Genomic DNA, 14,667 nt, shown 5'->3' on the forward strand with positions numbered 1-14,667 from the left:
ACGTGCTCACCCACAGACATTCACAGGTTCATTTTGAAGTATTAGCAAAACAACAAAGCTAATGCTTTTCACGGAACTTACGTAATTACCCATTATACATTGTGATATAGCGTGGTTCGTTGGTCCGTTGGATCGGATTGCTTTCTCACTACAACCGAACCGCTCCAGAGTTCGTTTTCAATCGAGCCGAGACCACCTCGTTCAGGCGATCTCGGACCGATTGTTTTGTCGCAGATCCGGGCACGATTGCCGTGTTCACATATGCCCAAACGAACCGAGCTAAGGGGGGAAACGCACCAGGTTCCGAAACAACGGGCCAGGTGTTAAAGCACCCTTAGATGGAGATAGACTGAGAACTTTTTCACATATTTTGTTTGAACTGAAATATTATTTTAAGGGCAACACTGCTTACACAATCTGGCTTAAACCTCCTGCCTGGACCTTATAGTTTCAACTAACAGCTAACGGTGTGAGACCACTCTGATGACATATTACGCTAGTCATTGATTCTCTCTTCTCAATTAAACATGGCCCAGCTCTCTTTAAATACCTGGAGACGCTGGACCTATAATGTAGGAACTAAATAACTCACAGCACTGGCTAAAACTGCAAAGCACAGCAATCACAGGACAATTAAAGGCATACATATTTGTTGTATGTGCCTTTTTCCAATTAAACCATTGGAGTTAGATGAAATACACTGTAAAAAAAATTCTGTAGTTTTTACAAAATAATTTTGGTTAAAATTACACTTATTTTTTTACAGTGTACTTCAATGTGATCTCCACTGAACAATCAAGACCACTTTAAACACATCACCTCGGCTCCTTTTTGAAAATGTTAAAGTGCTACCATTTAGGCAAGGTCCTAAATGGAAACTATGCTGTTCTTGTACAATGTAAAAAAAAAATAGGTAACACTTTAGTATAGGGACCAATCCTCACTATTAACTAGTTGCTTATTAGCATGTATATATTACCATATTGTCTGTTTATTAGCACTTATAAAGCACATATTCAGCATGACCATATTCTACATCCCTAATCCTACCCAGTACCTAAACTTAACAACTACCTTACTAGCTATTAATAAGCAGCAAATTAGGAGTTTATTGAGGCAAAAGTCAGTTAATTGTTTGTTAATAGCAAGAATTGGACCTTAAAATAAAGCGTGACCAAAATATATATTTTTATTCCTTGTACAGTTTCAAAGATGTTTAAAAACAAAGATTATTTGAGAAGGTTTTTACAAGAAAATACTATTTTAGTCTTTCTGCTTCAAAATCTCACGTTTCTTTGTAATTATTTGTGAAATTTACAATTTTTGAAAGAAAACTGAGTAATTGACCCTTCGCAGGGAGTTCGATTGACAGGCAATCTGACCAATCATAACGCCAAATCTGCCATTTTTGCCCAACAAACAAACCAGACGCGGTGGACTTGAACTTGAAAATGGTGTATATTGATGTATTTCCGCAGTTAAAAAAAGATACTTTCTGATGTTCATTCATGTTTATTTCATGTTATAATTAGTAAAGAGGACGAGATAATCCATTCATGTGCGCTACAGCAATCTGTCACAACACATTAAAAAGCCACAAAACGGTATTTCTTGTTTGAATTTCTTAAAAAATTTCTTTAAAAATTTGAAAGCTGAGACTTTGTTTCATACCTAAAGTAGCCTGCTCTGTCTTGTCTGTCAGCGCGTTGTCAATTTTCTCATTGGTCCGTAATGTATTTTTCATTTTTTATTTTGTATTTTGAGAACATGATCTGTGGCGTGAGAGTGCCATGGCTTGTCGGACCTAGCAACAGTAATGAAGGGGTGTGGGTTTTTGCGAAGGGTCAATTCCTACATTAGTTTTTTTTTTTTAGTTTCTCTGTTTGTAACACTCCAATTGTCTGTGCTGTTTCAGGGGCCGTTTACACGACAACGTTTTCAGCCAAAAACAGGAAACTTTTTATGCGTTTTGACTCTTCGTTTACATGACAATGGCGTTTTGGGGACTGAAAAGTGCAAGTTTTTGAAAAAGGCATCGTTATCGTTTCCGTGTAAACACCCAATACGGGAATATTTGAAAACGGTGACGTCATGCGCGTACGTAGTACGTGTTAGGTATGTAGACATGCGCAGTACGTGTCAATTTTAAAGGCAAGCGCGAACAAACATACGTAACAATGGCGGAGTATATGGTACTGTTGTTGCTGCTCAAGAGCTAACGCTTCTTCAGCAAAGTGTGGATTTACTTCACCAATATTACAACCAACAGCGGAGACGCATCATATACATTATATAATCGTCACTTCCGTACAGGTACTGTTTACTAACAAGGTGACATTTTTGTGGATGTGTAAACGCGAATCGTTTTGAAAACGTTGTCGTGTATACGTGAAACTTTTAAAAAATGCAAGGGAAAAACTTTTCAGTTTTTGACTACATCGTTGTCATGTAAACGTAGCCTCAGACCAATGTATGCTAGCAGGGCACTGTCAAAGAAGAGTGACTTTACTGGGAAAAAAGGAGTTTTCTCTACTGGGAAAAAAGGAGCCAATGTTTTCTTTCACTCTATCAGTACTCAGAGCGGGGTTTCACCAGTAAGTGAGTGAGAAGAACTGAAAAACCTAGAGTGGAGCTGGAGTGAAATGAATTCACAACGCTTTGGCCAAATTTTCTCTGAACTGCAAGTTACTCCATTTGAACTTCTTGTTTACATAACTGTTGTACAAAAGTAATATCACACTCAAAACTGTGCTGTTATACTACATATTGTCAAGGCTGTGATTACCTGCGGCCTCAATAACAACAACACGCTTGCTAGGGTGATATTGCTTAAATATAGCATTAAAGCTCTGGTAGAGCAAAATCATACAGTATATTAAGACGAATACAAGGCTTAAAATGAGCTGAAACCAAAACAGCCGCAAAACAGAAAAGACAACAATAAATCAATCAGGAGGAAAAGCGCTGGAGGCTGTATACACACGCCAGCCAGTCTGCAGTCTTCAAAGATTTTCCGAGCGAGCCATCGGGAGACGCCATTAACTCCTGACAAAGAATGCAAATTAATCCCAACATGGGGTGAGACGAAATTAAAGAGCCTTTTATAATCAATGACAAGATAACACATAGAAAACACACATACACACACACCCATGCACTCACACACACAAAACAGCAGCAGATTTGCGGCTCTGAGACTGAGTGCGAGTGGAGCGGGGGAAGGGCATCAGAAGTCGATGCAGAAATACAGAAGGCATCTCTCGAGATCTCAGAGCACAATGGACAATGACTCTTTAAGCATGTGCGTGTGTGTGTGTGTGTGTGTGAGAGAGAGAGAAAACGGACAGATGCCTGGGCTGATGTGAGTGACAGGCCAGGCCCGAGGTAGTGTGTGTGCTGGCTGGGTGGCGTGTGCACGCGTGTGTGTGCGATGCCTGCAGGTGAAGAGTCTGCAGCACCATATGGAGCTGTGAAAATTAACATCAAGAGCAAAAACGCTCTAGCAGTGGGAGGTTTAGCTCTCCCTCTCTTTCTTACTGACTAACCCCCTCCCTCTTTCTCCTTCATGCCTTTCTCTCTCTCTCTCTATTTCCATTCCATACGAATTCACAAATGCAGGAACAGGGAAAGGGAGAATAAGGAAGATTAAAGGAGGAAGTAATAAATTAATGGGGTGTGTATACATGAAATGCTTCAGTATAATGCCTCTGGCTCTACGGGCCAAGAACAAAAGTTTTGCCATTCATTGGTTTCAATTCCTATCGCTTTATCTGATAATGATATACTGCATGATGAGAAGAACCTGATTGGATTTCACACATTCCCATGTCAGAGGATTTTAGTTTTTGTTTTGAAGGGTTAGATACAGACCAACATAAAAAGGACACATTTAGTTCTGCAGTCCTGTGAGGAAGAGAAATGCCGTACAATATTTAACATCAACAGATCAAATCACGGTTCCAGACCGTGTGTATAAGGGAGTGTTTGTGTGTACATGTGAATACATTAGTTTATGTAATAATACTCTGTGGATTAACATGATAATGGCCCTGTTAATAGATAATGCTGGAGAGCAGAGGAAAACAATTTCAAACGAGACAAGCCTCCAGGCCACGGGATAATGCACACACACAAATGCACGAATGCACTCGTACACAGAAACCCCCCTGGCCTCTAGCCTTCTCATGTTCTAAGGTCTAATGTTCATCATCTCACACAGTTTGTTCATCCTATATTTTGTCTATCTCTTCTATGTTAGAAAAATCTACACTAAAAATGGATCAGGATTTAGGATTAATCCAAGCACTCCTCATAATATCCTTTCAATTTCACGCATTGCATATCAATTTTTTAACTATCGCCATGGTGCACAATAGCTTTGCATCAAGTGATGTGTGAGATAAAGTACAAACACACACCAGTGCCAGGCCCAGCCTCCGTGACCGTTCGATGCTCAAGGCTTTGGCTCTAGATGCAGTCTCAAAATGTTCCTTTCTGATTTCCTCTGCATGCCCTGAGTGGCTGCTTTGTTTTAATATGCTAATTAACCCAACAGGCATGCTGGGAGTAATTTATTGAGCATTAGTCAACATTTCCCTCATTAAACTCACTGCACTCTTACATGCAGAACTTTAAAAAGCAGAGAGTCTGATTAGAGAAAACCAGGGCACTGAATCAGATTTGGTTATACAGTATATTTGTAGAGTATATACACAGGGCTGAAATCTGTAACAAAAAATAAACCTTGCTTACATACACTACTGTCCAAAAGTTTGGGGTCTGCAAGAATTTTCATGTTTTTGAAGTCTCTCGTGCTTAAAAAGGCTGTATTTATTCAATCAGAAAATACACTAAAAACAGCTAACTATAAATGTCAGTTTAAAATAGGCTAACTGTTTTCTATTTGTATTTACTTGAAAATGTAGTGTATACCTGTGACACACTAAATGTGTGTGGCATATCTTAATTTTCAGCAGATATTATTCCAGTCATATGCTGATTTAGTGCTCAAGAATAATTTCTTATTGAAAACAGTTGTGCTGCTTAATTTTTGTGGAATCTGCGATACATTTTTTTTTTTCAGGATTATTTGATGAATAGAAAGTTTAAAAGGACGGCATTTATTTGAAATAGAAATGAAATATTTGATTAACTTTATAAATGTCTTATCTGTCACTTTTGATCAATTTAAATTAACATTAACCTAGATTAATACATTTTGTAAAAGTATTACTCATGATATCGCATTCATTACTGTAATAATGTCAATCAATGTCAACGTCAATAAATTAAACAATTTTGTAAAGTGTTACCATGTATAAATTGATTTAGAAAAGAGAGTTTACAAAGAACTAGAGAGGAATCAGAAACTCAGTCTGCTGTTTATAAGCAGTTCAACGATGTAACATATTCCTTAGGATGGCATTCAAAAATAATGTATGTAATTTTGAAAGTAAGGCCATACTTGTCCCAAAAACAACAACATTTTTGGCACGGTCTAATTAAACATGTACAAAGTATATTAAAGACACCATACATCTACACCATGTCATACAACAGGCGCCATAAAATAACATGCTTTGTGCATTGGGTACCATGTGGTTCTTAAACTGGGAATCCTCCAAATGAATCCGGATTATAATCTATGTTTGTCATTCTTAAAATGGGATCATCTTGATAAATCCCTGAATGATATCTGATTACAGGGTAGTTGGGATTGAGGAATGGAGCAGGTCTGCAGGACTGTACGTAATGTAATGTAATCTGAGTAAACATGGGTTGGATGAGCAGTTATGGGATGAAAAGCCAGTTAATTACTGCCCATACATTAAGATCAAGAGGAAGTGGGTGTCTGCCGTGCCTCTAGGGCGTAGAACTGTTGAATATTCAAGAGCTGAAAGTTAAACTGCTTAAAATGCTATCTGATTTGATTTGATGTAGTAGACTCACCTGTGGATATGGAAAAGAGCCCAGCGCCAACTGCCAATGAAATAACAGAGGGAAAGTTAAGTTATAATGAAGCACAGAGGAATAAGCCCATGCACACTCACTCACACACACCTGCATAAGCACATGAGCTTTTACTAATACAGCTATGATGGACGATGTCTCAATCAGGACAATCAAAGCTGCTTAACATGAACATACTAAAATCAATTTCTTAATAATACATTACACTCATGTTTTTGGCCATTTAATTGCATATTAACTGCAATTAAATGAGAATGTATATACAGTTAATAAATGTACATTAAATGCACGCTGTTGAACTTTAGAGTGTTTTTTTACTCACTTAAGTAGGAATTAAGTAGATTTTTTCAGTTAATTCATAATTTTATAAAGTCTTCAAGATGTGGTTAAAGTGTATTGTATTGTTAAAGAATCATTTTTGTTAACTGAAAATGAAAAAAATCTTCAATGCCATTTCTTTTGAAACGTGTATGTAATACGGACACGCTACAGTTAAAATTATAGTCAAGTACTTTACATATGCTTTAGTTAGCACATCAGAATAAGTGTACTTCTTTAAAGCATGACAAAAGATTAAAACACTCTCTCAAATTAAGTCATTAAGACTATATGAAATAAAAGGGCACTTGAGATACGTAGCTTTCCAAAAAAGCACAGTACAATACGAGTGCACATTCAATACAATTAAGTGCACTTCTTTTTCACAAGAGTTAAGGAGCAGTTATATTCGTAAACCTGCCTACATTCCAGCATCCCAGCAGGTGTATGTGCTTCAGCAGGTGTTATTCTGTGAAGTCTACAGCACATGCTGGAATAAAGAACAGATGTGGAAAAAGCAGCAAACCCAGAAGCAAAAGTCAAACTAAGAATAAGACTATTTTCAAACCTTACTATTTTTGTTAACTGAAAATGAAAAAAATCTTCAATGCCATTTCTTTTGAAACGTGTATGTAATACGGACACGCTACAGTTAAAATTATAGTCAAGTACTTTACATATGCTTTAGTTAGCACATCAGAATAAGTGTACTTCTTTAAAGCATGACAAAAGATTAAAACACTCTCTCAAATTCCCTTTTATTTCATTAAGACTATATGAAATAAAAGGGCACTTGAGATACGTAGCTTTCCAAAAAAGCACAGTACAATACGAGTGCACATTCAATACAATTAAGTGCACTTCTTTTTCACAAGAGTTAAGGAGCAGTTATATTCGTAAACCTGCCTACATTCCAGCATCCCAGCAGGTGTATGTGCTTCAGCAGGTGTTATTCTGTGAAGTCTACAGCACATGCTGGAATAAAGAACAGATGTGGAAAAAGCAGCAAACCCAGAAGCAAAAGTCAAACTAAAAATAAGACTCTTTTCAAACCTTACTTTAATTACATTTCAGTTACATTTAGAAAATTAATCCAAATCAAACCTCAGTGCATTCATTTATTAAATCTAACATACCCATCTCAGTTCAGGAAGTGAGTTCAGTTCATTAGATAAGAAATCTGCCAACAGAACATAGAGGTAATTCACCCGAACTGCTTAGACATTCCAGCAGCCGAGCCGAATCGATCCCGTCCCTAACAACATGGTAAGGTCAACACTAAATCATAATCAAATCAATATACTGTTCATCAACTCATGATAATGTCAATCCATATGACCCTTGATATTTCCCTCCCTAAACATCTCACTGATAATATCTAACAGTATTGATAAATACAATCAAGGGATTGAGTGGAGGGATACAATAACAATTCATCACAGCCAATGAGAAGCGCTGACAATTACAAAATGGGAATCAATAAAGCCAATGAGAACTACCAGCACGGCATTTTCAGTACACGAGTCAAACCACCATATTAAAATCTAATCCACTCATACGTACAGTTCTTGCTGCTGTTGTTTTTCTGCTTAGAAAAAACATCCACTTCAAAAAAAATCACTATACTTATACACCTCTCTTCTCTTTTTCAGGAACAAACACATACACACACACCTCTGGAACGGAGAACACAGCACTCTAATTACTGGACGTTCTGCTGGCTGAGTGATTGAAAGCGTTTTGCCACAATGACTCCAAATCTTTCACTCTTACATACACACACACACACACACACACACACACACACACACTCATTTTCTTTAATGTTTCACTACACACACATTTTGTCCTTAATATTATTTCTTCACCATTTATTAATCCAATTTTTATATATATAGAAACCACATGCATGCACACAAAATCTCATTTCTTACTTTATGCTCACATGGGAATTTGAAGGGAGAGGGTCCAAAACGATAGCAGAGCAGAGTCTGTGTGTGTGTGTGTGTAGCAGTCAGTGGGAGATCTTGAGTGTGATCCATGCATAGCTGTAGGCCAACATCTGTTTGGACAGGCTGCCTGCAGGGACTATCAACTGCACTCAGCAGAAACACTGACACCAGTCCACCCGAACTAGGAACGCTGGGCTGTGTGTATACGTGGGTGTTTATAAGAAATTATTATATGGCTTTTTTACCTCCATGAAAGAGATTCCTACGCTCCACACGTCTGAGTGAATACCATACTGTTCCCCTGATATCCGCTCTGGCTATAGAGGCAAAGACACATTACAAAGAATCATTACAATGCAGTGTACAATTATGCATTGTACTTCGAGTAGGACTGTGGCACTAAAGGCCACACAAACATTCATTCCTGATTCCTGTGTGAACTATTTAACAAGCTCTGTTGTCTAAATGTGTGTGTGCATGAGTGTAAATCGTACTTTAGAAAGCATTTGATTGTATTGTGTTCATTACAGGCACATACTTGACTGACAGCCTTTACAATCAAATGTGTATAACCTATGCATTCTCTATTCATGTAAAATAACAATAAAGCATCTGAACAGAAAAACCATTACAGGTATTAATGCAGCTTACCGCCATGTATGCATTGGTTCCAACGTATGTTTTAGCAATGGAGTTCACCAACTGTGGAAGAAAGCAGGAGAAACATTTTTAAAAATGAATAATTATATGTAAATGATACATTAGTGTGGCCTTCACAGATCTATTTTGAGCTATTGCGTCAGTCATGACAATTTAGAATTCTACCATGCATTTAAATGTGGATGTAACTCTCAAAACTTGGCATTGCGTGCAGCATGAAAAATAGAACTTTAATTCTCACTTTAATGGATCATACAGATAACAAGCAAAGAGTGCTCCCTTTATAATCACTGAAGCTGTCAATCACTTCAGTTCAGAGCAAGCTCACTCCCGAAAAAAAAAAGATATTTTCAATGGTAATGGTTTGGTTGCCAAGATTCTTCTAAAGATTCCTTTTGTTGTTTTACAGAAAAAAATCAAGTCATGTTTGTTTGGAACAACGTCAGGGTGAGTACATGATGAAAGACCTATTTTTGGGGTGAACTATCCCTTTAAGCAGCAAATTTTATTTTTAAATGAAGTGTTATTGATTTCTTTAAATCTCAAGCATGAACAACGGTAATAATAATCATTTAAAAGGTTAAGTAGACAGATAAATACATAAAAAATTGTAACTTCACAAAAATATTGGTTTGTCAATATTAATTCAAATGTTACAGTAAATGTTACATACAGAAATTAACATTAACATACAGTGCATTAATAAATTCTATAAAAAATGCATTAACTAAACCTAACTAATCATACCTGTTAGTTTTGAAGTACTATCTTCAAAACCAACTAACAAATAGATTCCTCTTGCCTATCCTAATAACTGACGTAGATCTTAGCAGTGACAGTATTGGATATCTAGTAGCATCACACCTCAACCTCAAAGGTGAAACATTACCCCCTCTGTATGTGCACAGCCAAGAATAATATAGAGAAGCCATCACATTCAGTCCTCTGATAGAAGCAGCACAGTTATCTCTGTTTAAACAGTGAAATTCAGTACAGATGTGACAGCAGCCAGGTGACCTGAGCTCTCTTCCATAAGCTAAAGGACACAGTAAGAGGAACTGATTTAAATCTACTGAAAAGAGTGTGTTATTGTGGAGTGTTATTGAAATGCCAGCCTGGTTTAATTTTAGTCTGTACTCTCACAGGGGAGAGACAGTGAGATCCGGACACAATGGCACATGTCAGCAATGACAGGACAAACATAATGAGAGTGTTCCCCCGTGGCCTGACGTACGTCTGTGTGCGCGTGTGTGTAAGTGAATAAGAGAGACATAGGTTTACTATACAGTGTCATGGTCTGGACGGGCACAGAGGAGAACACACACACCTCATCCAGGGTTCAGCTTCAGCTTGAATCTCTTCGGGGAACATGGGTATGAATATTAATTAAAAGAGGGCCGTTTGGAGTGATTGGGTCCCATTGTTGGACTCCTGAGTGTATTAGAGGTGGAGAGACTGATGCTGACTTTCTCAGTATGAGCTATTGTCTCCAGCCACACGCACGCACACACACTGAATATCTGGTCAATGTGGTAATTACAAAGAGCTGGAAGTGAGAGGAGAAGAGCAACCTAGGGGGTATCTGGGGGTTAGGGAGCAAAGGCAAAAAGTCCCTGGAGGAATAAGATAGAGAAGAGAACAGAGACATTGAGACTGATGGGACAATGGCTGATCTGAGCTGACTGTGCTCACAACATACATATACACATGAGAAGCACTTGTGTGAGTATATGCATTCATGCAGACAAACAAACATGCACACAAATAGTTGCAGGATACAAATTAAAATGTACCTGTGTGCTGACTCCAAAGTCACAGAGTTTGACCTGACCCCGTGTGTTAACCAGCATGTTGGAGGGTTTGACATCTGCACAGAGATACAACACATTTACACAGAGACTCAAAATTATATATGCCAGCATTTAATATTATAGATGTCACTAGATTACTGAACTTCTGCAGTGTAATATGGAGGAGAGTTCAACTTTTATTATTTATTGCATATTTTAATAGGCAAATTTAACAAATAACCTGTGCATTAAGTACAAATGAACAGTCCTTTCATTAATAGTTACAATTTTACAAGTTACAAAACAGTAGTTTTCTCACCTCTGTGTAAAATCTTTAGGCTCCAGAGGTACGTTAATCCTTTTACCACCTATAGACACACACAAACAGCCACACTCATTGAAAACAAACTCAGAAGAGACTCAAAAGGGTATGAGACCTATGTCTGTAGAGGATATTGCTGTAAATTATCTGAACAGTGGCGTATCTTTGATTATTGTGAGAAAGTGTGAGGGAGAGGGTAATGAGGGTCAGAACCGAGAGCAATGACAATTCAGCACTAATAAAATGTTACAAAGACAAAGCACACATACACACACTTGTCTGAGCTGTAACAGATTCTTGGACATGCAGAAAACTCTCAAATCCAAGCTTTCAAAATTCCCTGATACACTTATTCGATAACAGTTTCATGACTTGAAGAGGACTTACCGCAACAGCAATTCTGCCCAAGACATGCTCTGGGATTCTCCAGTAGACATCCAGAGAGCCACCTACATTAAAAACAAATAAATACATTTAAATTTCACATATTGTGAGTGATGCTTTCTTTTGTGACTGTTGCCTCCCAGATGCCTCACAAACGTTAAAACAGATACTTACCATCCATAAACTCAGTGCATATCGATATTCTGTTCTCCACAAAGAAAGCACTGTAGAACTTTATGATGTATGGAGAATCACACTGTAAACAACACAATCAAATATATCAAAACTATGGTAAAACCTTTATATGCCCAGAACACATTTAGCACTTTATCATTAATGTACACTACCACTGGAAAGTTTGGGCTCTGTATAAATGCTTTTGAAAAAAGCTCACCAAGATTGTGCTGCTTAATATTTTTGTGGAAACTGTAAAACAGTTTTTAGGATTCTTTGATATGAACACGGCTTGATGAAAAGGATATTTATTTATACAGTGTATTGAGTTTATAGAGAAATTTTGCATGATTCACTGAATGGTTCTCAATGATTTGTTTCATTAAGACTTTGGCTGGTAGTTATTTGTAGAAAGTCGTGTAATGCTAATGCAGCAGTATTTTATTCAGAATGAGAAATTGGCTGATTATTCTATGCGATTGGCTCATTGTTGCAAAGGGTGATTTGTAATAAATTAAAGTCTATCCTGCAGCTGTTGTCAGAGCAGGTTACAGGAACAGGTGGACTGAACTACATAATGCAAAATGCTCTAAGTTTAGTTATTGAGAGGGAGGTAAGAAACTGATATGACTAAAGCATTGTAAGTCACTGGTCATACTGGGTGAGCACATTTTCAAAATTAGGTCTGGAAAAGAGGACTGAAATACACATATAGTACTATCCGATAGATATAGATTAAGTAATCAAGCAGACTTAAAAAGAAGTTCAGACCTTATAAAGGATCTCAAGCTCTGACATGATCTGCTTCTGCAGCTCCACGGTGATGTCGAGAGGAATAACCTGCAGTAGAAGCATAAAGCCAGCATTTCAAAAAACACACCCACATTGACCTTTCTGAACTATCAAATGAGCAATTGAGATCTAAAATGAAATCCATTTACACCCAAACAAAACTCTTAAGCAAAGTTTGTTATATCAAACTCACATATGCAATGCTAGACACTTCGCCTTCTCTTTTCCCCAACAATTTTACATCAGGTAAATACAACTTGCAAACATAATTCAAGTATACTTTTCTGTGCATCAATACTTCTGTTTCAGCTCGCTTTTGAGTTTGAGAGTGAATGCTTGAGAAACATGCTCAAAGAGTTTCTCTTTAGCCAGTACTGACAGGAAATTAAACAGCCTACCACTTTAAAAAATATATATCAAAAGCAGGCATTTAAACTTCCAAAGAGATATTCCAAGGCCAAAGTTTCATCTAATATCACAAAGTTCTGAAATAAAAACAGTTTGTTTTTTGTTGCAACCTAGGTGTTTGATCTCTCTCTTCTCCACTTTTGTAATGAAGCAGCGACTAGCTAAAATGCTTCTTTAGTTAAGGTTAGATTATCAGCCTCCCACTGAAATAATTGATTACAGGTAAGGCAGTAAGGCAAGGCCACGCAGTTAAAGCTCAGCAGAGATCACTTACAGCCTTAGCCAAATAGATAGCCCTGCTCGAGCAGACCCAGGCAGAGCACAGATGGAAAGATGAGCAGACACAGCAGAAGAAACGAGAGGAGAGGAGGACAGATAGGAGATAAGACAAAAGAGAAGTGAGAGGATAAACGTAAACTAAACAGATGTCAATGAGGATGATGGAAAAGGGGAGAAAGAGAAAAAAATGTAAGAAAAAAAGTAGAAGAAATGACAGAACAGAGACCAGCTAAGATTGAAAAAGAAAGCCGCTCTGGCGTATGAAGCCCACAGGTTATCAATCATGCTTAACTGAGGCAACGTGTGTAGGAGTGCTGGATTTGCTCTTTTGTGCTCTTCAGTTAGAGCACTATTAATATCTCCAGCGGTTATTCATTGCATCTTGCCGCAGTGAAGTCCACCTGTAACAGAGCCACCTGAGTTCACCTCTTTTGCTCTGCAGGTTCTATATCTATTTAAAAAGCAAACTGGCAGTATGATTTTTTTTACCCATTAGTTGAATGTGTGCTATAATAGCATATGTTGGGTCTTTATGTGTGTTTTCATGGTTTTTCTATGTGAGCCAAATAGCTCTGCCAATATGTAATCTACAAAATATGTACAAGTTTTATTAAGAGTACTAAAGAAAAAACAGTAAATTCCTATAATTTAATGTAATGTTTGAGTGGTCGCTTTCAGTTCCAGAGCTCGAGGTTCTAAAGCATACAGAGACATATGTATTGTTCTTACCTTCACTGCTACAATTCTCTTCCCAAGCAAGTGGTAAGCTCTGTCAAAATGGAAAAATGTACAATTAATGGCAATGCAAATTTTCTTAGAAACAAATCGAAATGTATATGTACACTACTCTTCAAAAGCTTGGGTGCGGTTTTAAAGAAATTACTTTTATTCAGCAAGGATGCATTAAATTGATAAAAAAAAGTGAAAGACATTTACAATTTTACAAAAGATTTCCATTTTAAATAAATGCTGTTCTTTTGAACATTCTATTCATCAAAGAATCCTTAAAAATCATGGTTTTCACAAAAAATAAGCAGCACAAGTGTTTTCAACATTAATCATAAGAAATATTTCTTGAGCACCAGATCAACATATTAGACAGATTTCTGAAGGATCATGTGACACTGAAGACTGGAGTAATAGCTCAAAAAATCCAGCTTTGCCATCACAGGAATAAATTACATTTATCATTTATTAGAACAGAAAACATTTATTTTAAATTATAACAATATTTTTCACAATATAACTTTTTTTTACTATTTGTGATCATTTTTAAACTGCAGCATTGGTGAGCATAAGACTTCTTTCAAAAACATTACAATATCTTACAGACCCCAAACTATGTGACATAACACAAACACACACACACCCACACACATATGTTTATGTATCTGTATTTTTATCTTATGCATTTAAATATTTTAAACATTGCTTAAGCATCCAAACATTTTTTGTAGACACTATACACACAATAAAATATAAATTTAGGGACAGACATTCAATGATTGACGTTTAAGGATGGAAACTATGTTCAGGGTTTTGTTTAAGTCAGAGCAACCTGAGATGTACATCCATATGACTAAGTAAGACACCCAGGTGCTTTTTAAACATTTGTATT

The 14,667-nt window shown here is 37.1% G+C and overlaps 1 pseudogene; it reads right to left on the bottom strand.

The window, feature by feature from the left end:
- The window catches only part of LOC107740442 (dual specificity mitogen-activated protein kinase kinase 5-like), a 57,484-nt pseudogene that overhangs the window by 25,707 nt on the left and 17,110 nt on the right, over window positions 1-14,667 (bottom strand).

This window comes from Sinocyclocheilus rhinocerous, unplaced genomic scaffold (assembly GCF_001515625.1).
Source record: "Sinocyclocheilus rhinocerous isolate Xijiao unplaced genomic scaffold, SAMN03320098_v1.1 scaffold225, whole genome shotgun sequence".
Taxonomy (NCBI): domain Eukaryota; kingdom Metazoa; phylum Chordata; class Actinopteri; order Cypriniformes; family Cyprinidae; genus Sinocyclocheilus; species Sinocyclocheilus rhinocerous.